Here is a 26,952-nt window from a genome sequence, read left to right on the forward strand (position 1 = left end):
GAAATTGGAAAAGGAAAAACACTTTTACCAGCTGGTAAGTTAGGAGGAGATGTTAGAGACAGGGCATGAAAACAAACTGCTAAAACCATTCTAAAACAAACCCTAACTCAGGAAAGAAAGTGAAAGTTTTTGAAATATTTAAGACTAGTTGACAATGTTATCATAGTATTTTTTTCCATTTCAACACTCACTCCGTCTTGAATCTTGTTTTAGTTGAAATGTGATATAGAAATGTGAATATGACTCCCCGAAAATGCTCAATAAGGCTTTGATCTTGGACAGTTCTGGGTACAAACAAACCAAAACTGAAAAACTGCAAAAGGAAACATGAAAGGTCTATATGAGCTAAAGGATTAAAAATGCAAATTATGAGGACACACACACACACACACACACAAACTAAAGAAAAAATCACTAAAGAAAAATTAACACTGTCCTTCCATCTTACGGATAATTTAATGTTTGTTAGCCTTTCATGGTGTTTACCATTATGTTAAATTCAAAATAATAAAATCTGAATTCACCAAACTTTTAGGCTTATTTATATTTTCTTAAAGACTTCTTCACTTTCCATAATTATGATTAATAGTGAAATTTTCTTGTGTGTGGAAAGATATCAAACAAAATATCAAAGTGAAATAAAATAATTTTTAAATAAGTACTTACTGGACATTTGAAGAGCACAGTACTTTATTACACGGAGGGTGATTATAAGCAGTTTCTCAATTGGAAATAAGGTATGAGGTTAAGACCATGGCTCTTTATAGTACACATGGTAATAACCATGAGGATGAGCTATTGCAATAATAAAATATGCTTCTCTTTAGTTTTTTTAATATAATTTATTGTCAAACTGATTTCCATAAAACACCCTGTGCTCATCCCAACAAGTGCCCTCCTCAACATCCATCACCCACTTTCCCCTCTCCCCCACCCCCCATCAACCCTCAGTTTGTTCTCAGTATTTAAGAGTCTCTTATGGTTAGCCTCCCTCCCTGTCTGTAACTTTTTTTCCCTTTCCCTCCCCCATGGTCTTCTGTTAAATTTCTCAAGATCCACATATGCGTGAAAACATAGGATACCTGTCTTTCTCTGACTAACTCATTTCACTTAGCATAATACCCTCCCGTTCCATCCAGGTTGCTGCAAATGGCCAAATTTCATTCTTTCTCATCACCAAGTAGTATTCCATAGTATATATAAACCATCTTTTTTATCCAGTCATCAGTTGATGGGCTCTTTAGTTTTCAAAACAAAATGTATCCTCATTGTTTAGAATGTTAGAGATTTTCTTTTGTTACCTGGGATTCAGTGCTTATCATATACTTTGTTTCTCAGTTTTATTTCTTTCATGGCCGCTTGCTCGCCACATTCTAATCTAAGGAGGTCAAGGAGAAATACTAAGAGAAGTGAAGGAGTTTTAAATGAGATGTATCACTTAAACTTAAGAAATAAAGTCAAGAAAGAGTTCTTAGCTCAGTGCTCTCAGAGAGGGCCATATACCTGGAAGGGATTGAGAGTAGTGGACATTTTTCAGAAGCTCTCTTTCATGGATTTCTTCTCCACTGCCTGGGGCCAGACATCAGAATGATTCACCTCAATGATTCAAAACCTGATTCAGAGATCTAGTTAAAAGAACTTTGTATTTCTTATTATCCTACCTTGTTTCCAGTGGCAAAATAGATCATTCAGGATAAATTGGAATGTGTGAAAGTACAAGCAAGTAGATTGGGTCAGAATCATTACTGCCATCAGAGGGGAGCCTGGTATATCAGAGCTTTTATTAGTCCTTATAGTAAGCAAAATATCCTAAACAAGTAGAAACGTGTTAATTAAATGCACATATTGATTGCTCACACTTCATATAAACTTTAAAGTGATATCCCACCTTTGCATCTTACCTGTCATATTTAAGTCCAGAGATCCAATGTTCCTGAATGTAAACAAAGTAGTATTTTCCCCGTCGACCCTACAACTTTCAAATCACTAAGAACACTAAAATTATCATGGAATAGAATTTTTGTCTTAAATCCTATTAGGGTTCTCAATCTAAAGTTATTTGAGTCCTAAAAACCAATCTTTCATCCTTAGTTTTCATATGTACAACATCAGATGTTAATAAATGTCATCACAAACGACCCTGTCCCCTTCAAGCTTATTTTTCTGCGTTTGCCTTACTCCTACATCTTCTCCTAGTTAGCAGAATTACTTGAAGTTCTTGTGGCTCATTAACTAAATTGGGCCGAAGCTACTACAATACCCAGGTGAGAAGCTATGTGGCCTGGGCGAATGTGGCAGCAGTGGAAGAAGAATTGAGAGTTAATCAAGCTCAGGGTATCAGTTTTAAGATTGAGACGATTTCCCTGTTCATGGTTTGGTCAAGGTTTGGTTGTGAAATAGAAGGTGTCATTTATGGAGACTGAAGCACTCTCAGGTTTATGGCAGAAAACAATTCAAATAATGACGCTTGATAAAGAGCTCTATTACATATTCAAGTACAAAAGTCAAGCAGGCATTGATAGTTACTGACATCTGAGTTTAGGAACACAATGAATGCTTGAGATATAAAGTAGGGAATTACAGGTGTAGAAGATGGTATTTGAAGCTTTGAAATTAAATCAGACCATCTGGATGTGAGTGTAAATAGAAAAAAAAAAACGGAAAGAAAGAAAGAAAGAAAGAAAGTTGTGCCGATAAGCACCATATGCTCCAAGATGTAGTGATTCAAAGAGGAGAAAAACGTGCAGGTAGTGTGCTACATGAGGGGCAAGTCTTTCCTAACACCACAAGGGTCTCTGTCCCAATTAATGGAGTTTGATAGTAATTCTGGCTACGAGTTAAAAAAAAAAAAGGAGAAGAAATCAGAGGAGTCTAAAAAGGAAACACTTGTGAAGTAAGAGTAAAATTATGTGTGCAGGGTTCTGAAGACTGTTGTAACCCAGAAGTCAAGTAAAGAAAATATTGGAAAAGGTGAGATAGACCAATGGTGTTAAATGCTAAGAGATCCTGTAAGGGAACACTGTGGATCATCCACTGGGTTTCAAAGATAGAGATCACAAAGCACTTATACAAGAGTAACTTTAGGGGCACCTGGGTGGCTCAGTCGGTTGAGTGTCCGACTCTTGATCTTGGCTCAGGTCATGATCTCACAGTTCATGAGATTGAGCCCTACATCTGCACTGACAGCATGGAGCCTGCTTGGGATTCTCTCTCTCCCTCTTTCTCTGCCCCACCCCTGCTTTCATGCTCTCATTCTCTCTCTCAAAAATACATAAATAAATATTTTTTAAAAAGTAACTTTAGTGGAGCAGTGGAAATGCAACTCTGATTAGAGTGGGTTGAAGAGAGAATAGGAAATGAGTAAACAGAGAATGAGTATAAAAGAAGGTATTGGACCTAATGTCTGCAGATATTGTTTTTGATTTTCACAATAGCATAAAGTTATAAATTACAGAGAAAAATAAGAACACATTGTGGCTACTAGGAAAACCTCATTCAGATCTTTCCTAAATGTCCTGAGTCACAAACAGGCATGAATAAAGAAATTTGCTATCCCCTCAGCACTGAAACCGGTTATAGTATATAAGTCACCCTAAATGTGGGGCACCTGGGTGGCTCAGTCAGTTGAGCAGTCAACTTTGGAGCAGGTCATGATCTCAGTTCGTGGGTTTGAGCCCCATGTTGGCCTCTGTGCTGACAACTGGGATCCTGGAGCCTGCTTCAGATTATGTGTCTCCCTCTCTCTCTGCCCCTCTCCTGCTCATGCTCTGTCTCTGTCTCTCAAAAATGAATAAACATTAAAAAATTACAAAAATAAATCATCCTAAATGTAATTGTTCCTCTACTCCAAAATGGTGTGGTACTGTTGGAGTTGACAGATAGAAACAGAGATAGAATAGATATATATATCCAAATGTGTGAATAATGGAAAGAAAAGATCTTACAGAACTCCATGTGTGGTAGAAATACAGTCTGAGCATTCCACATGGTTTCTCATATCACAGTATTATTCTTAAAGTGTCTTTCTTATTTTTCACTTATTCTATTATTATTCACTTATTCTATTATTATTCACTTATTCTAGATCATTCATTTTCATGATGTTTCACTTAATTTATTTGAGAAAAAGAGAACGAATATTTACATGAATCTTTTAGCATTACTGGGAAAAACAAAGTAACAATCTACTCTTAGAAGTGCCTATTTATTAGCATTCATTTATGCAAGTAGGAAAATAAAGGCAGGTCATGTGTAAGAAGTGCCACGTTTGTTAAATACCTCCTGATTTATATTTTTCTCTTCATAAGCTTCTTTCTCCTTTCAATCACTATATACCACTAGGATCTCAAGAAAGGAAATAGATAAATATCATTACAGAAAGGAAACACTGATTTAAGGGAGATCCTGACAGAAGACATCTTGGAAAACAGCTGGGGATGACAAAAAAAAAAAATTGACATGTTGAACAATCCCAAAGAGAATACATTACCAAGTTATCAGAATTAAAATTGTTTGAGTTGCTGAATTTGAATGAGTTTACTGTATTATAAATTAATATAGAGAGGTTGGCATGGAAGGACATGAGAACTGTGCTAGCCTACAAGGTCATAGCATTGTAAGAAAAAGCAGATAAATTATAGGAAGTAAACACTATTATTTGAATACATAAATATCAAAACATAAATATTTAGCCCTAATACATGATTTCACATAATGGGTTTATTATTCCTAGAAAATTTATTTTGTGAGGAAAGGATGTTAGTCCAATGCCTTACCTCATAATTCTTCACCCTTTCTACATATTAATATGGGGGGGATGCAACTTTTCCCCTTTAAAACAAAGGTTGATGTTAGCATAATATGAGCCTCTCTACTTCCAAATTTCAAATGATGAAATGCAAATTTTGGAATACCAGGAATGACCAAAAGGATTTTTTAAGCATGTGACTACAATTAAAGCTAGATGATACGTTAGGCTGGGAGAGAAAATTTGATTTGGTAAAAGCAGCTTCTCCACCCTCAGTAGGCTTGTCCTTGCTTTTATGACACTCAGTAAGAAGGCACTTTACCTTTGTTTTTAGATTAAGTACGACTTGTCCATGTTCCTGATGGCTCTCCGGTGTCATCTTTGTACTGTAGCGATGTTATAGAAGAAAACACAGAGCTGATCCATATCATTTTGAAGGCAATCTTTTTCTACCTATTGATGGGCCAGTTTTTAAAATAGTATAACTGAAGATGGAGATTAAGCTCCATTTTCCTAGATGACCCTCATAAAATATCAATGACAGAGACAAATAGCAAGAATCTGAAAGTATCACAGTATTTTACAACTAGAATTTTTTTTGCTTTTTTTTTTTTTAATTCTGAAGTTTTTCTATTAGGATGTTCCTTTAAAGGCTGAATCAATGATGTCAAGAACTTTTCAGAAACCCCATGCTCTGGATTTTGTGATTACAATAAAGCTTTTGCACAGATGCCTGCTATTTACTTATTTGTTTTGCTACACAAAGAAAAATCTCATTCCTGAAAGCAGAGATGCTGACTTGATTTCTCTAAACTTAGAGAATTAGAATATTGTGAAAATGGAAAAAAAAAAGATCTCTGGATCCCCAAAGTTACAGGTAACAAATACCATATGAAAGAACAGGGCCAAATAGTCAAAACTAAGAATGAATAGCATATTATTATTACAGTAATTATTACAAAGAATAATATATAATTATGATTAATTAATACCATATTTAATTACATAAACCCATATTTCTTCTCATAATTTCATTCTAATCGAAGGAAAGGCAAGTGGTATGCAAGTATCCAGGCTCCGATCTATGGATACCCCTGACAAATCCTTTAAATCTCACCATTAAATAAAGAATAGTAACTGCATTTAAGAGCTCCTTTTATTTATGGACATAGTTAATTAAAAATAAAAGAGTACCCTTAATTGAGAACTCCATTTCCTAATATTTATTCCTTTGAACCACCTAATTCCACAGAGGATAATGTGTATAATCATGAGAGAAAAAACGACAAATCATCAGACCTTTCTTTTTAAGTTTGGTAATTTTCAAGAAACTTTGTTCTCAGGCATAAGGAAAAACAAGTGAGAATATTTGTATTCTCTGTAGTTTACCCTTTTCCATTTTCAAGGCTTTAACCAGATCTTTTTTTTTTTTTTTCTAAAAGAGTTTTGCAGGGTAGGAAAACAAAATCTGCTTGAAGCCAAATCTTTGCTCTGTTTTTTGAAAAACATTAGTCTAGTGAAAACATTATTTTAAGTGTGATGGGGAGTGGGGGGAGAGGAAGAGACAAATCTTTTAGAGGGTTATGACCATTCATATTGGGAAGTAAGCCAAAGGAAAAAGAAGTCAAATTAATGCAGTTTTCCTCCCTCTGAGAAGACAGCAATCCTGAAGAGTATTTTAAGCCTTTTTTCAACATTTTCCCACCTCTTCATATTTGCCAGCAGTGATAAAAGCCAAGAGAATGCATTGAAAGTGTGGTAAAAAGGTCAATTGAAGATTAGAGGAAGATAAAGAGGCATCTGGGGGTAAAGTAGCATTTCTATTTCTCTTCTAAATTCTCTGACAGTGGCAATGCTGGGCCAGTAAACTTTGATGTGATATAACTTTATTTCTGATTTATTTTGTGAAGAGAAGTAAAAGTTATAAAAGGTAAATAGTGATTACAACTGATTTATTTATACTGCTGTTTCTTTCGTTTTATTTATCAGTGGGAAAAAAGTCAAATGTTGTCAAACAATGTAGATGATTTCCTATGGTCTTCTACTTATCCAGGGCTTCTGTTAGTATTCAGTACATTTTATGATGCATGTTATTATTTCTAAGTATTGAAACCCATTTCCTGGACTACGTTTAGTTATAGGTTGTTCAGAACAATTATTTACTGGATCTAAACCTGCCTCAAAAAGATACTTTGTGTGTGTGTTTGCAGGGAGAAGAGAATGAGGTTTCATGTTACTGTACCTTAAGTGTATTCTTTCATCATTTTATAGTGGTTAATTTGAATAACAAAGTCATTTAATCTTCTCAAATCTCCATTTCCTCATCTATTAAACTCACCTGAAAAGGTTGTGTGGACTCAAGAATTTAACATAGGTGAAGACATTTGAACTGGTTTTAGGAACATAACAGGTTCTGAATATATCTGATCTGTATTGATTTCGTCAAGTGCCAAATATGAGATAATTTGAATGCATGCAAGGATATATATGGCGTGTTCTGTACTCTACATTTTTTTTTTCATTTTTTAAATTTATTTACTTATTTTGAGATACAGAGCATGAGCAGGGGAGGGGCAGAGAGAGGAAGAAAGAGAATCCCAAGCAGGCTCCGCACTGTCAGCATAGAGCCCAATGTGGGGCTCAGTGCAGGGCTCAAACTCTGGAACCTTGAGATCATGACCTGAACCAAAATCAAGAGTTGGATGCTTAACCACTGAGCCATCCAGGTGCCCCTGTACTCCATTTCGGAGGCACTTTTTATACCTAGGCCAGTAGCAGACCAATAAGATATAACCAATAAACTTTTTACATTTTAGCATTATGTTTCTGATGATGATTTGGGAGAGGTCCCTTACGTTAATTCCTGTCTGAACCATCGGGAACCTTTCTACCAACTCTTTCAGCACTGACTGAATGGTCAGCAACACCAGCACTATTGACAATACCGGAAGACTCAAAGTTAATTGGGCTAGCAGTCTGCTTATACCCCATGGATCGACTTCCCCCATACTTCTCTTCTCCCCAGTTGTGGTACTCCATCATGATTTTAGTCATGACCTTTCTTTTATTGCTTAGGAAAAAATTACTAACAGGTCATGGATAAGCCACATAGAAAATAGCAAGCTCATAATAAATACGCCATGGAACAAAATGACTGGCAGATAATGCCCTGGTATAGGAACTAGGTGGATAGAGGACACATTTACTAGATTTGTGTGACAAGGAATGTAATTTTTATGATTTGTTTAAGGCAGAGATTTCCACATCTTCTTTAAAAAAATGGGCAATATGATAAAAGAAATGTATGTTTTATGCTAGCACTATGAGGACACTTTGACATTTCTTTCCATTTTCTGACAGCTGTTTTTGCAAGTTTCTCTATAATATTTCCATAAATCAGTAGCTGAGTATATAAAATTATGCAGTCTCCATAAAATCACAGAAAACCTTCCTTAGGTAACTAACTTCAATATTTTCAAAGTCTTTGTTTTATATATTTTAAATGTTAGCTTAAAATGTTGGTTTAAATTATAAGCAATCAACTTCCTGGCACTTTCAGCAAGTTCCATATATGGGTCAAACCTGCTCCCATGACTAGAAAATTCCCTCAGGATGCCAGCAAGTAGGGCAAAGGTCTGTGAATAAGCTCCCTAGGATGTGCTGAGGGAATGTGGTTGGGCATTGACAGTATCTTAGTTTAGTAAGAAATTCAAGAGTCCAAAGATTTATGATTTGAATCTGTGTGACCTTGAGGCAAGTAATGGAATAAGTATAGTCAACAAGAAGAGCAATGTGTAAATCCAGTTTTGGTAGCACTGAGTATGTGATTCTATTTGGAGAATCAGAAACGCATGTCTTGGACTTGAGAACTGATTCAGGCAACTTATATACAATATAAACAAGAAGACAGTTGGGAACAGGAGAAAAAATGACATCCAGGAGGCAAGAAAAGAGAAAAAAAAGAACAAGCTTAAAGTTTAAAGAACCATATATTTAACAAAATGTCATTTGTATTGGCATTAAACTAACAGCATTATGCTAGTTTTGCAATATTGGAATTTTTTATCCAAGATATTTTGCCTCTCACATTGATTTGGAGATGTACCGAAGTTCATGGAATATTTGGTTTTGCAATATTAAATTTTCACCTATCACTGATCTGAGGGTGGCTATATGAGGAAATGTACAAACTAATATTTACAAAAGTAGATATAGTTCCCCAAGACCTTAGTTTTCAAATGTTGAAGAATAAATTACTCTTTGACTTTCAGAAACAATACCCTCAGGAAAGCCTGAGAACAAATGTAAAAAACTGAAGTCAAAACTAAGTTCAGGGCGCCTGAGTGACTCACTTGGTTAAGCATCTGAGTCTTGATTTCAACTCAGGTCATGATCTCTTTGTTCCTGGGATTAAGCCCTGCATCTGGCTCTGCACTGACAGTGTAGAGCCTGCTTGGGATTTTCTCTCTCTCTCTTTCTCTCTCAAGTAAATAAACTTTGAAAAAAAAAGAAAATTAAAAAAAACAAAAGTTTTATCTTAGTTAATTCTGAGTGATTAAAAACAAGATACTTCATTGAAAACTAGTCTGTAATCTTACTTATTTGTACACACTATCATACACCCCAGATTTTCCCTTGCCTTTGTTCAATATTAATGCTGTTTTAATATTCACGAATTCATAAATAACATAAAATAACACTATCACTGTAAAGTTAGCCATTGTTGGGATTGCACATGTTACTGTTCCAGGCAGTGTCATAGTTCAGGTCCAAGAGCCTCGTATTTTGTGACTAGAGAAAATATGATGGAATACAAGCATGTCAGAAAGGTACTAGTAGGAGGGAAGAGAAAAAAGACTGCGAGGTCCTTTTTGGGAGATCCTTCAGGCTTGTTATTTCTCGTGGTAGCATCTTAGCAACATTATGAACTTTTTATTTTATTAGTTTAATTTTAAAGCTTCTGATATATAGATATTCAGTGAATTCAGTAGATGATTTCTCATTTTCTCAATCTTAAAGCTTCAGACTTGATAAAATGAAGGAAATTTTCAACTTTTAATGTTTGTGGGCCCACCCTGCTCAAGGGGTCTCAGAGGAACCATACTTTAACAGTCACCCAAATCAACAAAACCTCAAAGCACACGGACTCAGTTTCTGCCCAGAGTACACATTGTACATCTGCTTCATTAACAAATAACCTTGGAGGAAACATTCTAAACATAAAGATACGAGTAAAACCTCCTTAGTTCCCACAGGATTGGAATCATGCAGTCCTGCATATATTAAAAGCTTAAGATAAGGTCTGTTACTTTCTGCAATGCCTTTTGATTTGTAACTCTTTATGTAAAAAGTATATACAACCCTGAATGGTCCTTCCGTGGAGCACTTTCTTCTTTGTGAATGAAGATCGTGTATCCTGGGCAGCAGTCCTAACTTGGACTTGAATAAAACTCTTTTCCTTTACCTTTAATTTTTTTTAAAAAAGGTGTATTCATTTGTATTGACAGACTGCTTATCAGTAATGGAGAAATAATGATTACTTTGATTTTCAGAGTACTTTATTGTTGTGTGTACACAGACCTTTTTAATTCACAAAGCTCTGTGGAGCACATAACTCGTAAGGCACACATTGACCTAAAATTTATTCCATGTGAATGACTCACAGAGTCTGCCTTTCTGACCAACTCCTGATTGTTTTAATGCCATAAGCTGCCTGTATCTAGTTTTCAACAAAATAATGTGCTTCAGAGCATAAAAATGAAGTATTCTGTTCCCAGAATACTTCTACTACTGTGGTAAAAAAAAAAAAAAAAAAAAAAAAAAAAAAAAAAAAAAAAAAAAAAACAAAAAAAAAAAAAAAACACTTTACCTAAAACTCAAGGTTTGATTTCTTGAAGGAGGAAAAAAAAAAAAAAAAAAAAAGAAAGAAAGAATATGTGTGTGGGTGTGTGGACACTGAAAACTTGGAGTTATATTTAACCATTCATAGCAAATGAATCTAAAACACTTTTTTTTTTTAAATAAATGCTGGCAAGCATTGAGCCTGTATCCATACAAGGTAGAAAAAACTTGGCAATGAATCAAGACTTTTTGCATTCCCTTGACTGATTACATTCTTCATTGTTTAGCTAATTATTCTGGCATCATGTGCAGACACAGAGTCCGTGTACATTCCATATTTTCAGATAAATCCCAAATCTCAGAAATCAGGACTTTGAACAAAGTCTTCAAACAATGGGCTTCCCTTTGAGATACATCAATTCCTGTGCATCTTTTTCATAAATACATGCATGAAATAGAGTGAAAGATGATATGCTATCAAAGGTGTATCAAAGTTTAAGAAATTGTAACTGAAGGGGGGCGCCTGGGTGGTTCAGTCAAGTGCCTGGCTCTTGATTTTGGCTTAGGTCATGATCTCATGGTTTGTGAGTTCAAACCCCACCTTCAACTCTACACTGACAGCACAGAGCCTGCTTGGGATTCTCCCCTCTCTCTGCCCCTCCCAAACTCACTCTCTCTGTTTTTCTGTCTCTCTCTCAAAATAAAGAAATTGTAATTGAAGGAAAATTTTAGACATTCCACTAAAACACCCACAAAACCCTTTGTAAGTCTCTGTTATTCTCCATGAAAATAGTTTCCCTGAATAAATCAAAAGGTTTTTAACTTTAAGCTTTATATAAGTAATATATACATAGAGTTTGAAATGTCAAACAGTGCTGAGATCTTAATAAAAATAAGTTCCACTAACACTGAACTCTTCACCCCACTCCCCCACACATATACCAACCTACTGACTAGAGATCAAGTTTGTTTTCTGTTCCTTCTTATTTACTAGTTACTAAATAATATTATTTGTTGTTAATTCATTGTCAGTTATAGATAGTATCCACTAATTTCTTATTAAGACAGATAAAAATATATTATTTTTATAGAAGTAACATTAACACACAATGTTATATTAGTTTTAGACGTACAACATAATGATTCAACAAATCTATCCTTAGGCTATGCTCTCCACAAGTATGGCTACCATCTGTCACCACACCACGCTATTACAATACTATTGACTATATTCTTTATACCATACCTTTCTTCCTCATGACTTAATTCGTTCCACAACTTGAAGCCTTTACCTTGCACTCCTCTTCATCCATTTTGCCCATCACCCTCCAAAATATCATATTTCTTATGTATTGCCCTCCATTCATTACCTACTGTAATAATTTTTATCCAACCTGTATTCAGTCATTTATTACTTGTATTATCACATGTTTCTAAAATAAGTATTATAATTATGCTTCTATTTATATCAATCTTGGTGGTGATGGTGTTTTCTGGCAATCCGTCCCTTCCCTTCCCTTCCCTTCCCTTCCCTTCCTTTCCCTTTCCTTTTTATTTTTATGTTACTTATTTTTGAACCTTGGGCTGTTTTATCCAATATTGTGGCCATCAGTGTCTAAAACACATTATCAGATTCTATTTGCCAGGCTCATGTTTTCAGTTCCAGCCTCACAAGTAACTATGCTAAATTTTGTATGTTTGTATCCTTCAGCTCAGCTCCTCATCTCTTCCTTCCTCTTTGACTAGTTACGGTCTTCACTGGTTAAATTTTGCTGGAGAATTTATTTCCCTTATTCCGATTATTTTTGAAATATCCAGTTGAGGCTATTAGAACCTATTGTAACAAAGAATTTTGAAACAACTCAGGAAATGTAAACAATTCAATTAATCAATTTATCAATAAATACTGATATTTAATCAATAAAAAAACCTGCTTGATATTCTGTGGGAGAGAATGGGAGAAATTTGTTGGACATGTTCAGGTGTATAAAATAATAACAAGAATAATAGAATCTTTCTCTTTAATTATTAAAACATACTATCAGATACCATGGGAAGCATTTTTCATAGAGAAGCATTGGGTAAAAAAGCTGTCAGTTCTGAATAAACATTAGGATTCTTATTTAAATCAACATGTTTAGGAGTAAGCTCAGACATAGCATTATATAAATCATTAGGCAAATCTAATGTGTGAGCCAGGTATGGAACTTGAGACAAGAACCTGGGTTTGGAGATCAGTTATACTACTTAGTTGTTATTTGACATTCTTAAATTGGTTTAGTTCCTTCATCCCTAAGAAAACTGTATTATCTATATCTTATAGTTATGTAAAAATCATATATGAAATCTAAAATAATGATTACTTTTTCTTGAGAATAAACATGTACCAGGCGCTAAACTAAATAGTTTTACACATAGCTTTTAGTAGGCATTCTAACAGTACATGGCATGTACTTGATCTAAATATAAAAAGTAGAAGCTTAGAGATGTTGAAAGTGTCACTTAAGGTCACACAAACAGTATTTTAGGAAATGGTTTTCAAACACTGCTATGGTCACTGAAGAACTTAAACTCTTAGATACTACATTGGCAATAAGGCCCTTAAGAAGTACTGGCTATTTTAATTTTATTTGGAGAGGCTAGCTGGGTTATTGGTATTCTTGGCTAAACTTATCACCCTCATAGACTGAGAAAAACTCTCTGGAAATGCCCTCTATTTCAGACAAATAAAGGGCCCTCACGTTACACTAGCAGTGTTTCCTCAGAGGACCTCTCTGCCAACCATTGAATCTGAATGAATCTGAATCTGTTCTGATTCAAAAGGACAAGCTCCTCGGTCAAGTTCTTAACTGTAAAACAATAGAAATGATCTGAATCACTCCTAATGGGGCAAGTCATCTAAACTCTCTGAGCCTTAATTTAATAGAAAATTTAAAAATGAGGTGTGTCTAAACGATTTTAGTTACTCAAAAATTCCATCTAGTTTCATGATTTTCCATCATTTTTATCACATTTTTTCTTTTTTGTCTTACTTTTAAGAAAAAGTATGCCTCACAGAAATTTTAGAAGTTATATCAGAGATCCCTTGGTACCTACGTGTTGACATTCAATTGATGCATTTTGGTACAACATTGTCTTATCAACCCTCAGGCTGACACACTTCATGAATGATAAAATGAGTCATACACTTATTATTTCACTATTCTTCAGTGTGATTTAAAAATATTTTTTTTAACTTTTATATTGCACAAAATAATTTCTCATGGAAATGTGATTGAAAGAAGAAGGTTCTAAATGAAAATAATAATTTCGTAACTCAAAATTGGAATCACACCTGCATTAAAAAAAAAACACACAAAACACCTGCAATTCTTCCAAGTGTTGACAAACAATTCTACATTATTTCTGTTTCTAAAATTAATTGGGAAGTAAGACATCTGAGATTAAAAAATACATTATTTTTGAGTAGCATAGTTCAAGAGTAACCCAATGTGAAAAAAAAAAGCTAGTTTTTCTGTTCTGATTTCTACACCAAACCTCCTTATAACTGAATTTTCATATTGTATTTAAATAAAAACAGAATATGGAAATGAATTGGTTAGTCTTCCTGACATAAGTATTTATTACAATATTTACTCGATAAGAAAACTTAATAATATAGTATGACCGGAGTCCAGAACCTACTTTGCAAATAAATTCCTACCTATTATAAACTTGAAAAACCCAAAGTCTTTTTTCTCATATAATTTCTAAAAGACATGAAAATTATGTGTACTTTTTTAAAATCTTAGAATTTCGCATGTCATATTTGGATGTAATTTAATATTTTAAAATATTTTATTTTATTTTCAATTTTGTAAAGATACATCATTCGAAGTTGTATAATTTCCTTCAAAATTTCATTTGTCTAAGAGATCTTGTTCTTTTCCTTGACTATCTTAACCTCATATACTTCCATTGGTATTCCATGTGTTATTTTTTATGTTATTTTTTTTAATGCTCTGTAATCATAATTTGTCAAACAGTCCTGCAAAGAGAGTATCTTTCATACTTTTTAAAATTATTATGTTCTTCCACGATTACTACTGGATGATTTACAATGTCACTCTAATCTATCTTTCTTTTTTTGGTTTGTTTTTCAATCTATTTCACCCCTCCTCCTCCACACCTTCTCTCTGGAAACCACCTGTTTGTTGTCTGTATTTAAGAGTTTGAGTTCGTCTTTTTTATTTGTTTTGTTTCTTAAATTTCATGTATAAGTGAAATCATATGGTATTAGTCTTTCTCTGGCTTATTTCACTTAACATTATATCCTCTAGGTCCATCAATGTTGTTGTAAATGGCAAGATCTAATTCTTTTTTGATAGTTGAGTAAGATTCCATTATATATATATATATATATATATATATACACACATACACATATACATATATATATACACACACACGTATATATGTATATATATATGATATTCCATGATGTCATATAATTTTATATATATATATACATATATATATACACACACATATATATACATGTATATATATATACACATACACATACCACATCTTCTTTTCTATTCATCTATCAGTGGACACTTGGGTTGCTTCTATATCTTGGCTATTTTAAATAACGCTGAAATAAACATAGAAGTACACATATCTTTTTGAATTAGTATTTTCATTTTCTTTGGGTAAATACCCAGTAGTGGAATTACTCAATCATACACTAATTCTATTATTAATTTTTTGAGGAACCTCCACAAGTTTTTCACTGTGACTGCACCAATTTACATTCCCACTAACAATGCATGGGAATTCCTTTTTTTTCCACATCATCATTAGCACTTGTTATATCTAGTCTTTTTGATTCTATCCCTTCTGACAGGTGTGAGATGATATCTCATTGTGAATTTGAGTGGCATTTCCTTAATGATTAGTGATGTTGAGGATGTTTTCATGTGTCTGTTGGCTATCTGTATGTCGTCTTTGGATAAATGTCTATTCAGTTCCTCTGTCCTTTTTTTTAATGGGATTGAGTGTGTGTGTGTGTGTGTGTGTGTATGCATGTGTGTTGAGTTGCATAAATACTTTATATATTTTTGATATTAACTTATTGCATGTATCATTTGCAAATATCTTCTCCCACTGCATAGGTTGCCTTTTTGTTTTGTTAGTATTTCCTTGTTCTTTCCTTTTCCGTGCAAAATCCTTTTTATTTTGGGTGTAGTTCTGATAGATTAAATTTTCTTTTGTTTCCCTTGATTGAGGAAACCATGTCATTATTATACTGGACTAAAGATTAAATCCATTTTGGATTTGTTTTGTGTGTGGTATAAGAAAGTGGTCCAGTTTCATTCTTTTGCATGTTGCCATCCAGTTTTCCCAACACCATTTGTTGAAGAGGTTGTCTTCCCCAGTGTATATTCTTGCCTCTTTTGTCATAGATTAATTGGCCATATAAATTTAATCTTGTCCTCTTCATGTTCTATTCAAAATTTGTTACTCCTTTGAAATATTTCTAAGATACCAGTCTCAGATCTATGAAGTTGAATGACATGGTTTCAAAAATACTGACAAAGAAAACTTTATCTTCTTTCAATTTCCTTCTAAGATCACTTTATGTCCTGAAGTATCAAACCTATCAGAAAGACTATATTATATACCACCATGTAAGATTGTCTAGTCTTGGTAACTGATAGACTCATCAAATTCATCTCCTGTCTGACCAGAAGTGCATTCAAACCTAATTAAACATAGTGGACTGCCATATTATTTTTTTTAATTAAGGAAAGGAATATTAAACTAATCATTATATTCATACACTGGAAATCTATGAGGTTGCTTGAACAGTGGGTTAGATATACCTAGAGAGTTATTGACTATGTCCATGAGATTATAAATGAAAGGTGGAGGGAGGGGAGTGAAGTAGAGCAACATTCCTTGTAACACGATTGCATTTTCCAGTTTTATAAAATTAAATAGACAAAGATTGAGAAAGGACTAAAGGGATAATAGGATTATTTTATTTGTTTCAACACTCCTATAACAATATTGTAATTTTAAGTAATATGGAAAAATATCAATAAAGTATAATCTCCTGAAAAGAAAGTTCCAGAACCTGACTTGAACATGATTTCTCATATCTTACAAATTTTAAAACTTTAATTATAAAGACTTTTTCTCATAATTTAACCATGTCTTCTTTGTCAGTTATTTAAAAAAAAATTCTTCTTTCATAACACTATGGAAAGTAGAATGAGATATTAAAATTTAGATGCTGAATTTGACTCTCTGGAAAGCCACATACTCTAAATTTGTTAAAATAATGTGAAAAAATAGGTATCATACTTACCCTTGGCACTAACCTTGTCATTTTTCTGGCATGCCACATAATCCCTGTTAGATTGCTCTTCATCTCTAAAATCAATTTTTAAAAAATGAGTTTCATACCTGCCTTCTAACTTTTAGAACATTGTGGTAATGTTATAGAATACAAATCATTTCTTCAACATATAAAAAAAGTGAATATGTCTATAAGTATAAATCTATAATGATCATAATCTGTAATGTTTGAATAGGTCCAAACTTGGAGGAGAATTCTGCCTAGGATCATACTCTAAAACAAAGGCCAAAACCTCAGGAAATATAATAAAAAACAGAATCTCCTCCCAACAGAAGGAGACAGAAAGAAACTATGACCGCAAGTTTTCTAAAGTAACTGCTCTAAGAAAACAGAGAGAGAAGAAATATTTTCCCCAGGGAAAATTAAGCCTCTTATTTTCTATTTGTATTTGCCTTTATACATCACACTAGGCCATAACAAACTCACAAAGGTCCTGTGGAATATTTAAAAGGGTTTTTTAAATATTTATTTATTTATTAGTGATCTCTACAATGTGATACTCAAACTCACAATTCTGAGATTAAGAGTGAAACACAGCAGGGGTGCCTGGGTGGTTCAGTTGGTTGAGCGCCCAACTTCGGCTCAGGTCATGATCTCATGGTTCATGAGTTCAAGCCCCGCGTCAGGCTCTGTGCTGACAGTTCAGCGCATGGAGCCTGCTTTGGATTCTGTGTCTCCCTGTCTCTCTGCTCCTTCCCTGCTCACACTTTGTCTCTCTCTCAAAAATAAATAAAGATTAAAAAAATAAAAGAGTAAACACAGCAATATTCGACATCTATTATAATCCATACAGACTGCTAGCTTGAGGAATTCAAAATCTTAACATTTGACTGCACTATATTCCTTGAGATGATGCCATATCTTTGCAAAGCTAGGTTTTCAGCAATCACTATGATAAACAGCGAGTACTCATGAAAACCAATGTGGGATAGGAAAAGAGGATGGTAGTGTCAAATCTGATTACAGGTTTGAGAAGTTGCACTGTGTCCAAAACATGCATACATTAACAATTGTGATTAAGAATGAAATAAAAATATAAGTTTTCTTTCAATGTGCATGTGGTTTCTGTCAAATAACAAACTTTTAGGTAATAAATATTTATTAAATTTTTGGACCCATTTAGAGATCAAATATAATTGTTAGCCACTTTTTTTTTTTTAATTTAGGAGGGGAGGGGCAGAAGGAGAGAGAGACAGAGACAGAGACATAGAGAATTCTAAGCTGGCTCCACACTCAGAGTGGAGTCCAAAGCGGGGCTTGATCCCGCGACCCTGGGATCATGACCTGAGCTGAAATCAATAGTCAAATGCTCACCCAACTGAGCCAGCCTGCTCCCCCTTAGCCACTTCTTTGGGTGGAGATGCACCATGGAAAAATGACAGACACAGCTAGTTCGTTGTGAACCCCCTGGATCAATACTTAATCTCTGCAAAACTACTGTGCAAGAGAGGAATACAGTACACTCATCTCAATCTTGTGGCTCTTACCTTCATAACTTTAATGAGAGAAAGATATGTGCTGCCACCCACCCATGGAGAGTTAAGTGCAGACTCATTTGAATGAGAATGATTCTGAGACAGACTTTTGATTTAGGATACATCTGGGATGGCACCAAATTTAGGTTTTGTTTCCTCTCCCTATCACCAGAATCCAGTGATGTCTTGTCATTAGAATAATAGAAATTATTATTATAATGGGAATAAGCATATGATTCACCTTTATGTGAGCATGAAAATGAATTCATGAAAAAAATTACTTATCATCCAAAATGGAAGCATCCACTCCACAGAGGGCCAGACTCCCTGGGCCTAGCAATTCAATGAAAATTGGGGAAATTCTGACAACACATCCTTCATCAGTTAAACAATTATTAATGTGTTAAGTCTAGCAAATTTGTGACTGGAGAAGACAGTACACTGGAAAAGGCCTGTCTTCAGTTAGTCAAGTATAGCCCATTGCATCTCCATTCTTTTAAGGTTTCATGTGTATAGATTGTGTATCTGCAGTATAGCTAATTATCTAGGCATTAAAGAGAAAAGGAGAAGAAAAAGGCAAAAAGGAATTAACCTGTATGCCATTGTATGCATCTGTGTTCTCCTATAAATACTGGATTCATGAACCATTGCCAATGAAGGTCATTCACTTTAACTGGAATGAAACACAATAGCAATGTAATTTTCTTAATCTCCTGTATGACTTTCCTTCCATGCATTACATTTCCATCCCTCATTTCTTTTGTCTCATTTCATGTCTTCTATTATAGTGGCTTTAATATGCTTACTCCCCAATCTCTTATTGGCCCACATTCAAACCATTTACTGTAGGTAATTAGCTTTACTGTGTCTGAGCCTGTGTTATCTCTGCCTGTTCGGTTCACAGCAGCCTTTTTATGAGTATTCTTCTTATATCAGAATTTAAAAGAGTCAAAATAGGATCAACGTCTGTTGAGGACATTGTGGCTTAGTTTTTCAGTTTCAAGCAACCAAATGTGATGTTATACTCTTTTGAGTAAGAACACAAATCATTGACCGATGTGTTGTTTAATTAAAAAATAATAGCTTAAGTCAGACCAAATTTAACAAGGGCTACTATATTACAGAGTCTCTAAATCTAAAATCAAATACCAAGCAACCACAAGGATATGCTATATAAAATATGCTTAGAGAGACTCCAGGGAAAATTGAAATGAAATCAAAGAATTTGCATCCCCTTGACCAAGGCAGCCTTAACATTTTTCTCAGCCTAACTAACCATTAGACAAGCTTCTTTCTGACTCTAGGCCCCTGCCCTTACTTTTCTGAGAACATTTCCTTTAGAAAACTGGTCAGTAAATCCTTTCCCAGCCCCTTTGAAATGTAAGTATTTTTAAAAGGTTGCCTATTTTACAACCTAAGGATGTCTTTCTCAAGACCTGGGAGCCATCTTTTTGAAATGTAGTTATCAAGAAAAAGAGCACCCCTATCCTCATTTCCCCCCATTTTTGTGGAAGGACAGAAGCCTAACTTCCGTGGACTCCTTGATCTCAGTTGTAAAACTTCCTGTGATGAAGTTATGATTTTACTTATATTTGGAATCTAAAAACAAAACAAGTGCACAAACCACAAAAACCCAGAAACAGAATCATAAATACAGAGAATAAACTAGTGGCTGCTGGGGGGAGAGAAGGAGTGATGGGTAAAATAGGTGAAAGGAATTAAGAGGTCCAAACTTCCAATTATAAAATAAATAAATCATAGGGATGAAAAGCAGAGCATGGGGAATATAGTCAAAAATACTGTAATAACATTGTAGGGTGACAGATGATAACTATACTTATCCCAGTGAGCATAACTTAATGTATAAAATTGTTGAATCACTATGTCATACATATGAAGCTGGTATAATATCATATGTCAACTATACTTCAATTAAAAAAAAAAAGAGAGAGAGAGGGGCGCCTGGGTGGCTCAGTCAGTTAAGCGTCCGACTTCGGCTCAGGTCACGATCTCGCGGTCCGTGAGTTCGAGCCCCGCGTTGGGCTCTGGGCTGATGGCTCGGAGCCTGGAGCCTGTTTCAGATTCTGTGTCTCCCTCTCTCTCTGCCCCTCCCCCATTCATGCTCTGTCTCAAAAATAAAATAAACGTTTAAAAAAAAAAAAGAGAGAGAGAGAAAATGTTTACTTTTCCTTTTGTAAAAGCCAGTTGGCAAACACAGATGGCCTATGATCTTTGTCTCGCCCCCAACTTTTATTTTTATTTTTTCAATTTAAATTCAAGTTAGTTAACATATAGTATGTCCAAGTATTCTTTCAGGATTATTGTTTTCAGGAAAATTTAGTGATTCATCACTGGCATATAACACCCAGTGCTCATCTCAACAAGTGCCCTCTTTAATGCCCATTATTCATCCCAACAAGTGCCCTCCTTAATGCCTATCACCCGTTTAGCCCATCCCCCCACCAACTTCCCCTCTAACAACCCTCAGTTTATTCTCTGTATTTAAAAGTCTCTTATCATATGCTTCCTTCTATTTTTATATTATTTTATTTTCCTTCCCTTCCACTATGTTCATCTGTTTCGTTCCTTAAATTCTACATGAGTGAATTCCTCTGACTTATTTTGCTGAGCATATACACTCTATTTCCATCCACGTTGTTGCAAATGGCAAGATTTCATTCTTTTTGATTGCCAAGTAATATTCTTCTTTATCCATTCATCAGTTTATGGACATTTGTGCTCTTTCCATAGTTTGGCTATTACTGCTATAAACACTGGGGAGCATGTGCCCCTTTGCATCAGCATTTTTGTATCCTTTGGATAAACCCCAACTTTTCAAAACCATACTGCCTTTTGTTTCTGCAAAGTTGCATTCAGACTGAGTTCTAATCTCTCTTCCTTATTATAACAACCTGAACAAAGACTTCCTTTCCTGTTTAACTTCACTCAGTGCAATTTTTGCTTTGACACATTAATGCCTGATAATATTGTTTTTAAAAATATTCAAAACCATCAGTTTTATCTCATAGCTTTTCCCCAAGGCTTGCTCTGGTCAATGAACTGGGTGTTGCAGAGTTGGAAAGTAAGAATTCAAGAAAATAAGCATTTTCATTTCCAGCTTATATTAACAAGTTATTTGTTTCAAATTATTATATTATCATTGATTCATGAAAGAAATGTTTGAAAATAAAAAGTAAGTCAGGAAATGAAACTTAATATTTGATCATTCTTGATTTTTCCTTAATTATCTCTTGACAATACACAAAGGTAATGGAGAAATAAAAACATGGTCTAAATCTAGACCTGGCATTCTATTTTATTCTGCTATCATAGTACAACCCAATACATATTTACTGAAGAAATTTAAAACTGTTTATATGTTATCCTTTCCTTTAAATTACAACGATTGTATGCAATATTTTTTGTTGGTCTATGGTGAATTGTCAAGATGAGGATTGTTTATGGGTTTGGAGTAGGATAGATGGCGAGTTTAGAACGCAAAGGCAGGGGAGTCTAGGAGTCAACTGGGTATAGCCACTCATCAAAATGGAGAAAACAAGAGAAGGAAGAAAGGAGGTGGAGGAGGGTGGGAAAGCGAGGTACTTGGTGAGTTCAGTTACTGACAAATTGAGTTTTGATGCCTGTGATTTAGCCCAAGAAAGATGTCCACAATAAACCTGTATATGGAGAGGCAGATCAGGGCTGGCATTCGACATTTTGAAGGCATGAGGGGAGAGAAAGGATTTTCTACAGAAGGGAGAACGTTGAACTCTTCAGATGTGAAAGGGATGAAAGAGAGCAGAGATTAATATTCTACAGAACAGAGGGAAATTGATTGAGCAAAGTCCTGAGAAAGAAGTTCAGGGGGATTCAGAATGGATGAAGGAACGAGGTTGGTAGTTTACCTTGAAAAATGAAGATGTCTTTTCCACTGAGCTGAGATGAAAGACAAATACATGTTAATCTGAAAGCAGGATGTAAAGAGATGTGAATAGAAACTGAGAATAGTCCTATTTAATAGTCTCTCTTCTCTATAAAGTAAAAAGCAGTATTACCTATGGAAAAGAAGGTTAGATGCTTCTAATCAGGGCTTCTAAATGTCTGTTCCATTAGGGAGATAGCTCTAATTAAACCAGTTTGGGCACAGAGCTGTGCAAGTCATTTGTGATCAGGTATTGCTTTGTAACATCACATCAATCCATCACTTGCTAAACCATTAACACAGCTGTCACCCTCCTGCATTAAAATCCCAGACAGAGTTGCTGAGTCACTTCCATTGTGTGTTCTGGAACCCATTTGAACCCGCCATATTATATTTCTTTGTAGATTTACTGACTGTAAGCACTGGCTTGAGAAGGGGACAGGAGAAAAGGGACTATATTTCTGTATTAATTATCAGTGCTATGCCTGACACCAACTCTTCTACAAAAAAAAAAAAAAATGCCTGGTGATAAAAACAAACTGTATTTTAATATGATTGATTAAATACAGTTCTATTTACAAATGTCCCTGAGTACCCGAAAAATATAGACAAATTGCCTCTCTGTCTTGTCTCTGTCTCAATCCCCCCCCACCCCCGCCCCCAGCATCTTCCCCAATTTTTGGAGCTCAAAACAGCCTGGCATTAAGTAAAGGATCAATAAATGTTTCTGGAGGCTGAATGCTTTGACTTTTGGCTTAAATCTTGAATTACTTTACTTGTTAACTCTTTATATACTTATGCTTTACTTTGCCATTTGGATGCTAAGCTTTTGAGGAGAGAAACTCTAATCACAACACTACATGTTAAAGCCCCAACTAGCATAAAAAGAAAACTTTGAGAAAGGCAGTTTTATAATAAAACTATATACATAATATATTTGGCTAGCCAAAAGGGTTTGGGAATATAAACACGCTTGAAATGTCCTTTCAACAGCAAGTATATAATAAGTACAAGAACACATTTTCAGTTTCATTGTTTTCAGATTCATTTTTAAAATTCTAGTTTGAAGTGGTCTTATAGAAATCGATGGGAGGAAACCCCAGTATAATAGTAGGAAATGTTAATAATTTTAATATGTAAAAAATTCATGCTTAGCAATGGAAAGACAACCTCATCAAAATATTGATTTTTTTGGTATTTCTTTTCTAAGTTTTTTAAGGATTAATTCTAAAAAGAATTGGAGGGGCGCCTGGGTGGCGCAGTCGGTTAAGCGTCCGACTTCAGCCAGGTCACGATCTCGCGGTCCGTGAGTTCGAGCCCCGAGTCAGGCTCTGGGCTGATGGCTCGGAGCCTGGAGCCTGTTTCCGATTCTGTGTCTCCCTCTCTCTCTGCCCCTCCCCCGTTCATGCTCTGTCTCTCTCTCTGTCCCAAAAATAAATTAAAAAAACAAAAAACAAAAAAAAAAAAAGTTGAAAAAAAAAATTAAAAAAAAAAAAAAGAATTGGAAGATAATTTAAATAGCTATTTGCTATTTAAAAATAAAATATAGATTAATATCAAAAATTCACTCTTGGTCTATATCTAGAGAGAAAAACTGTTAAATTGGAAATATGTATCATTCTATTTCTAAATGAGAAAAGAAGTCAAAATAGCAAAAGTTGAATCCACCAATGATTCTCATTAGTTACCAGTTTCTCTTCTAACTGGAAATCTTTCCAATGATGTGTAATGAGAAAACAATTCTGGAAAAGTTACTAAAAGGATATGAACAATGATAATGAAAAAATGCAAATGAAATTTTTACCAAAGAGCCAGAAATACTCCAACAACAAAAAGGTTTCTAAAGCAAAACACTTTTTTTACTGTTATAGTAAAAACAACACCGCCACCTTCTGGTAAAAATATAAATTGCAACCTCGGAAAGGATTTTTTGTTTAGTGCTTCAAATTTGCTTATTTACTAACTATAACTTCAGAAAATATAATTTTTAGCATTGACAGATATTGGATAATTCCCATAAATAAAAGTTGTGTTTGGGGTTTAAAAAATATCTACGTAGTTAACGTCAGCATACCAATGATAAAAACAAAAGCATGAGACTTGGAGCCACAGATACCCAGATTCAAGTTCTAGTGCTGACACTTACTAACCTGTTGGCCTTGAAAATTTAATTTCCCTGGGCTTTAGCTGTCTCATCTAAGAAGAAATTGATAAGACTGTAGTGAGTCAAAATGTGTAATACATCTAATGCATTTCCTCATATCCAACAGATCCACAATAAGTAATATTTTCACTAGAACTATGTGGTCTTTTCTTTTTTCAGTTTAAAGTGTTTTGTAAGCAGTATTACCCAACTGGCTTTGCTGTTTATAATTTTCCGACTTTCAAATTGCTTATCAAAGACATATGGTAATTATCTTTACACCATTCACTCATATAAAAGGAAAGCCAATAATAGATCTATTTAATCAATTGAAAAGCAGGACGTATATACCACAAAGAAAATAAGGCAGACAGTTGATAAAGTGATTCATTTTTTCCTTTTCTTGGGCAAGCTTCTGCTTTGCTGACAACTAGCAAAAAGATGTGCCAAAGTTTCTGTAATTGGGAAGCCAGATGAGTCAGCTGTTTCCACATTCTTTGGAAGATTCAAGAATATAGCTAAGGAGCATGTACCAGGAAGTCTCTGTCTTATGTCGGTCAGTGCCTTTACCATCTCCATTGAGCTATGTCAATTCTCTATTTTCCTTATCAGAATTTATCCCATTACATCACCATATGCTGCCATGCACTCAACCCAACTACTCTTGGATCTCTCCATGAAATAATCCTGTAGTGGGTGTTATGTCCACATTATTACTGAAATAGCTCACTAATGCAGGAAAAGAAGGAATCTAGTGATGTTCTCTGATTTTTTTATTTCTAAAATCAAGAGCCTTTAGAAAAATTTAAAAACAAGTAACTCTCCATTGCTTTCCAACTTTCTACCACCCTTTCTTCCCCAACTCACTCTACCCCATCCCAGAGAGCACATGCTTCTAGAAAAAGCCTCAGTAGTATCTCAACTCTCAGCAGTTTCCAGCAATGATTACACTTTAGAATAAACTAGGAATTTTTAAAAAACTATTTTGAAAGATGGAGAGGGAGAGAGAAAGAAAGGATAAGCAGGGGAGGGGCAGACAGAGAGAGAGAGAGAGAGAGAGAGAGAGAGAATCCCAAGCAGGCTCTGGGCTGTCAGCACAAAGCCCAACTCAGGGCTGGAACTCACCAGTAGTGAGATCATGACCTGAGCCAATATCAAGAGTTGGATGCTCAACTGACTGAGCCACCCACATGCCCCAGAATAACCTAGGAAAATTTTAACAAAGCAAACTTAATCAGACCTGGATGGCACTTGACATTGTTAATTTTTAAAGTTCCACAGGCAACTTCCATTTTAGTCATTGCCAACCACTCAGTCCAAACTCTAGTCAGAGAAAGAGTTGACACAGAATCTGAAGCAGGCTCCGGGCTATAGGCTGTCAGCACAGAGCCTGATGCGGGATTCAAACTCACAAACCAGAAAATCATGACCTGAGCCGAAGTCAGATATTTAACCAACTGAGCCACCCAGGTACCCCCCATACGTTGAGAAATTCTTATCTTCAGATGTTATGAGTGCAGCTATTCTGCCGAGGCTTCTGCTCTGTGTATTTTGGTCCCTAGGCTTAAGCCAGGAATTTCTAACTTGTTCCTTTCCTCCCTCACCATATTGGGATACATACTCCATTCTGATGGGACTGAACTAAGAAAACATCCAAATAGGCAGGAGACACTAGCAAGATCCTCTTAGGGAATTCTCTATAGACTTGGAAAGACACAACAATAGTTGGCTTTTCAACATTGTTTTTAGTATCAATTCTTTTTGCAAATCAAATATATAGTAAAATGCACCATTTTAATATGTACAGTTCAACAATTAAAAAATATATATATACTACCATAACAGAGAATGTTCTACCATGCCCTTTTGCAGATGTGGTATTAATTATTTCTTTAATGCTAATTTGCTGGTTTACATCATCATTCTATAGATAATTAATATGTTAACATAAGATAAGCTGGGTAAAGCTTATAGGAGAATTGTTTGTACTATTTTTACAGCTTTTCCTAAGTCTAAAATTATTACAAAATAAAGCATCAAAAAAAGAAAGTCAAATTAAATCTGAAAAGAAAAATTTAAATGCCAATTATTTGAGGACGATTTTTATAAGCTGTTCATTTTAACAAAAACACTAAAATGTTTTGATACCATTTACCCATGCAGTTTTTAAAAACAAATTCTTTTATGTATTTTTGATCACTCACATGTAATGTGTAAGTTAATGTTTATTGTTTTGGGTACAAAAAAAGGCCGAAAAATACTGAAATATGCTGCAGTGCAGGAAAAGGACATTACCTCTAAAATTAATGTCCAATCTGATTTCTTTAAAAAAACAGTACTGAGAGTTTTGATAACCCAAGAGGACTTACATACAAAACCTTCACACAACACATTACTTTTGCAGTTTCAGATAACTGA

General features: G+C 34.7%; 1 protein-coding gene across 2 annotated transcripts in view; it reads right to left on the reverse strand.

Moving 5' to 3' along the window:
* SLCO4C1 (solute carrier organic anion transporter family member 4C1) overlaps positions 1–26,952 on the reverse strand; it is a 107,247-nt gene that overhangs the window by 5,611 nt on the left and 74,684 nt on the right. Inside the window, exons 13-14 of one of the 2 annotated variants that reach the window (XR_007461330.1) lie at positions 1,662–17,008; positions 192–313 (exon numbers count right to left, since the gene is read on the reverse strand). The gene's annotated coding sequence lies outside the window, so the exon portion shown is untranslated. Of the gene's footprint in view, positions 1–191; positions 17,009–26,952 lie in introns of both variants that reach the window. The other variant, XR_007461329.1, reaches the window with a different exon arrangement.

Source organism: Panthera uncia, assembly GCF_023721935.1.
Source record: "Panthera uncia isolate 11264 chromosome A1 unlocalized genomic scaffold, Puncia_PCG_1.0 HiC_scaffold_17, whole genome shotgun sequence".
In the NCBI taxonomy this organism is placed as follows: Eukaryota; Metazoa; Chordata; class Mammalia; order Carnivora; family Felidae; genus Panthera; species Panthera uncia.